Source organism: Bos taurus, chromosome Y (genome assembly GCF_002263795.3).
Source record: "Bos taurus isolate L1 Dominette 01449 registration number 42190680 breed Hereford chromosome Y, ARS-UCD2.0, whole genome shotgun sequence".
Lineage (NCBI taxonomy): Eukaryota > Metazoa > Chordata > Mammalia > Artiodactyla > Bovidae > Bos > Bos taurus.
This window is the reverse complement of record NC_082638.1, coordinates 17595001-17600000: the sequence shown is the minus strand read 5'-3', so window position 1 is coordinate 17600000 and position 5000 is coordinate 17595001.

Below are 5000 nucleotides of genomic sequence, written 5' to 3'. Positions count from 1 at the left end.
TGTGTGTGCCATTCTCAGCCAGGTGCCTTGGCGACAGTGCAAGCGGTTTGTGTGTGTATGTATGTGAGTGTATATGTGTGTGTGTGTGTGTGTGTGTGTGCTGTTTTTAGCCCTGTGACTTAGTGACAGTGTAACTGGTGTGTGTGTGTGCCGTTCTCAGCCCTGTGCCCTGGCATCTGTGCAACAGGTTTGTGTGTGTGTGCGTGTGTGTGTGTGTGTATGATTCTCATCTCTGTGTCCTGGCGACTGTGCAAGCAGTTGTTTGTGTGTGTGTGTGTGTATGTGTGCCATTTTCAGCTCTGTGCCCAGGCGACTGTGCAACCAGTGTGTGTGTGTGTGTATATGTGTGTGTGTGTGCTGTTCCTAGCCCTCTGCCCTGGCAACTCTGAAACTGGTTTCTTTGTGTGTGTGTTGGTCTGTGTGTGTGCCATGATCAGCCCTGTGCCCTGGCGACTGTACAACCGGCTTTTGTGTGTGTGTGTATGTGTGTGTATGTGCTGTTCTCAGCCCTGTACGCTGGCGAATGTGTACAGGTTTGTGTGTTTGTGTGTGGGGGGGAGTGCTGATCTCAGCCCTGTGGTCTGGGAACTGTGAAACCAGCTTGACTGTGTGTGCTCTTATCAGCACTGTGCCCTGGCGACTCTGATACTGGTTTGTGTTCATGTGAGTGTGTGTGTGTGTGTGTGTGTTGCTGTTCTCACCCCTGTGCCCTGGAGATTGTGCAACCAGTATCTGTATGCCTGTGTGTGTGTGTGTGTGTGTGTGTGTGCTGTTCTCAACCCATTGCCCTGGCGATTGTTCAACCAGTTTGTGTATATGTGTGTGTAGATGTGTGTGCCATCCTGAGCCTTGTGCCCTGGCAACTGGGGAACCGGTGTGTGTGTGTCTGTGTGTGTGCTGATTTCAGCCATGTGCCCTTCCGACTGTGCAACTGGTTTGTGTGTGTGTGCACGCGATTCTCATCTCTGTGTCCTGGCGACTGTGTAACCGTTTGTGTGTGTGAGTGTGTGTAAGTGTGTGCTCTTTTCAGCCCTGTTTCCTAGAGACTGTGCAACCGGTTGGGGTGTGTGTGTGTCTGTGTGTGTGTGTGTGCCATTCTCAGCCCTGTGCCCTGGCGACTGTGCAATGGTTTGTCGTGTGTGTGTGTGTGTGTGTATTTGTGTGTGCAATTCACAGCCCTGTTCCCTGGCGACTGTTCAAGCAGTTGTTTGCGTATGTTTCTCTGTGTGTGTGTGTGTGTGTGTGTGTGTGTGTATGTGCTGTTCTCAGCCCTGTGCCCTGGCAACTGTGAAACCGGTTTGTATGTGTGTGTGTGTTTGTGTGTGCCATTCACAGCCATGTGCCCTGGGGACTTTGCAAGCAGTTTGTGTGTGCATGTGTCTGTGTGTGTATGTGTCTGTGTGTGCATCTGTCGGTGTGTGTATATGCTGTTCTCAGCCCTGTGCCCTGGCGACTGAGAAACCGGTTTGTGTGTGTGTGTCTGTTTGTGTGTGTGTGTGCCTATCTCAGCCCTGTGCCCTGGCGACTGAGAAACCGCTTTGTGTGTGTGTGTGTGTGTGTGTGTGTGTGTGTGCCAGTCTCAGCCCTGTGCCTTGGTGACTGTGCAAGTGGTTTGTGTGTGTATGTGTGTGAGTGTATATGTGTTTGTGTGCTTTGTTCTGTTTTCAGCCCTGTGCCTTAGTGACTGTGTAACTGGTGTGTGTGTGTGTGTGTGTGTGTGTGTGTGTGTGTGTGTGCTCTTCTCAGCCCTGTGCCCTGTTGACTGTGCAAGCGGTTTGTCTGTGTATGTGAGTGGGTGCTGTTCTCCTGCCTGTGCACTGGCAACTGTGCAAGAGGTTTTTTTTGTCGAGTATAATTTTGAATTCTCAGCCCTGTGCCCTGGAGACTGTTCAACCGGTATGTGTGTGTGTGTGTGTGTGTGTGTGTGTGTTAGAGCTGTTCTTAGCCCTGTGCTTTGGCTAGAGCGCAACCGGTTTATGTGTTTGTGTATGTGTGTGTGTGAATCTCTGTGTGTGCTGTTCTGAATCCTGTGCCCTGGAAACAGTGCAACAGTTTTGTGCGTGTGTGTGTGTGTGTGTATGTGTGCCATTCTGAGCCCTGTTTCCTGTCGACTGTGAAACCGGTTAGTGTTTATGTGTGTGTGTGTGTTTCATTCTCAGACCTGTGTCCTGGCAACTGTGCAACCCGTTTGTGTCCCTGTGTGTGTTTGTGTGCTGTTCTCAGTCCTGTGCCCTGGCGACTGTGCAACTAATTTGTGTGTGTCCGTGTGTGTGTCTGTGTTGTTCTCAGGCTTGTCCTCTGGCGACTGTGAAACCGGTTTATGTCTCTGTGTGTGTATGTGTTCTGTTCTCAGCCATGAACCCTGGTGACCGTGCAATAGGTTTGTGTGTGTGTGTTAGAGCTGATCTGATCCTGTGACTTGGAGAGTGCACAACCAGTTTATGTATTTGTGTATGTGTGTGTGTGAATCTGTGTGTGTGCTGTTCTCAATCCTGTGCCCTGGAAACAGTGCAACAGTTGTGTGTGTGTGTGTGTATGTGTGTGCTGTTCTGAGCCCTGTTTCCTGTCGACTGTGAAACCGGTTTGTGTTTATGTTTCTGTGTGTGTGTGTTTGTGTGTGTGTGTGTGTGTGTGCCGTTTTTAGCCCTGTGCCCTGGCAACAATGCAACTAGTTTGTTCATGTGTGTGTGTAAGTGTGTGTGTGTGTGTGCGCCGTTCTCATTCCTGTGCCCTGGAGACTGTGCAAGCCGTGTTTTTGTGTAGGTGTGTGTGTGTGTGTGTGTGCTGTTCTCAGCCCTTCGGCCAGGCGACACTGCAATCGGTTTATGAGTACGTGTGTGTTTGTGTGCCATTCTCAGACCTGGGCCCTGGCAACTGTGCAATGGTTTGTTCGTGTGTGTGTGTGTGTGTGTGTGTGTATTTGTGTGTGCCATTCCCAGTTCTGTGCCCTGACGACTGTGCAAGCAGTTTGTTTGTGTATGTTTCTGTGTGTGTATGTGTGTATGTGTGATTGTGTGTGCTGTTCTCAGCCCTGTGCCCTGGCAACTGTGAAACCGATTGGTATGTGTGTGTGTGTTTGTGTGTGCCATTCACAGCCCTGTGCCCTGGCGACTGTGCAAGCACTTTGTGTGTGCATGTGTCTGTGTGTATGTGTCTGTGTGTGCATCTGTCTGTGTGTGTATATGCTGTTCTCAGCCCTGTGCCCTGGCGACTGAGAAACCGGTTTGTGTGTGTGTGTGTGTGAGTGTGTGTGTGCCAGTCTCAGCCCTGTGCCTTGGTGACTGTGCAAGTGGTTTGTGTGTGTATGTGTGTGAGTGTACATGTGTGTGTGCTTTGTCCTGCTTTCAGCCCTGTGCCTTAGGGACTGTGTAATTGCTGTGTGTGTGTGTGTGTGTGTGTGTGTGCCAGTCTCACCCCTGTGCCTTGGTGACTGTGCAAGTGGTTTGTGTGTGTATGTGTGTGAGTGTATATGTGTGTGTGTGGTTTGTTCTGTTTTCAGCCCTGTGCCTTAGTGACTGTGTAACTCGTGTGTGTGTGAGTGTGTGTGTGTGTGTGTGTGTGCTCTTCTCAGCCCTGTGCTCTGTTGACTGTGCAACCGGTTTGTCTGTGTATGTGAGTGGGTGCCGTTCTCAGCCCTGTGCCTTGGCAACTGTGCAAGTGGTCTGTTTTTGTCGAGTGTAAGTTTGAATTCTCAGCCCTGTGCCCTGGAGACTGTTTAACTGGTATGTGTGTGTGTGTGTGTGTATGTTAGAGGTGTTCTTAGCCCTGTGCCTTGGCTAGTGCGCAACCGGTTTATGTGTTTGTGTATGTGTGTGTGTGAATCTCTGTGTGTGCTGTTCTGAATCCTGTGCCCTGGAAACAGTGCAACAGTTTTGTGCGTGTGTGTGTGTGTGTGTGTGTATGTGTGCCATTCTGAGCCCTGTTTCCTGTCGACTGTGTAACCGGTTAGTGTTTACGTGTGTGTATGTGTGTGTGTGTGTTTCATTCTCAGACCTGTGTCCTGGCAACTGTGCAACCCGTTTGTGTGTCCCTGTGTGTGTTTGTGTGCTGTTCTCAGTCCTGTGCCCTGGCGACTGTGCAACTAATTTGTGTGTGTGCGTGTGTGTGTCTGTGTTGTTCTCAGGCTTGTCCTCTGGCGACTGTGAAACCGGTTTATGTCTCTGTGTGTGTATGTGTTCTGTTCTCAGCCATGAACCCTGGTGACCGTGCAAACGGTTTGTGTGTGTGTGTTAGAATGATCTGAGCCCTGTGACTTGGAGAGTGCACAACCAGTTTATGTATTTGTGTATGTGTGTGTGTGAATCTGTGTGTGTGCTGTTCTCAATCCTGTGCCCTGGAAACTGTGCAAAAGTTTTTTGTGTGTGTGTGTATGTGTGTGCTGTTCTGAGCCCTGTTTCCTGTCGACTGTGAAACCGGTTTGTGTTTATGTTTGTGTGTGTGTGTGTGTGCCGTTTTCAGCCCTGTGCCCTGGCAACAATGCAACTGGTTTGTTCATGTGTGTGTGTGTATGTGTGTGTGTATGTGTGTGTGCCGTTCTCATCCCTGTGCCCTGGAGACTGTGCAAGCCGTGTTTTTGTGTAGGTGTGTGTGTGTGTGTGTGTGTGTGTGTGTGAGTGCTATTCTCAGCCCTTTGGCCTGGCGACACTGCAACCGGTTTATGAGTGTATGTGTGTTTTTGTGTGCCATTCTCAGCCCTGGGCCCTGGCGACTGTGCAATGGTTTGTTCGTGTGTGTGTGTGTGTGTGTGTGTGTGTGTGTGTGTGTTTGTGTGTGCCATTCTCAGCCCTTTTCCCTGGCAACTGTTCAAGCAGTTTGTGTGTGTATGTTTGTGTTTGGGTATGTGCTGTTCTCAGACCTGTGCCCTGGAGACTGTGAAACCGGTTTATGTGTGTGCGTGTGTGTGTGTGTGTGTGCCATACTCAGCCCTATGCCCTGGCAACTGTGCAACTAATTTGTGTGTGTGCGTGTGTGTGTCTGTGTTGTTCTCAGGCTTGTGCTCT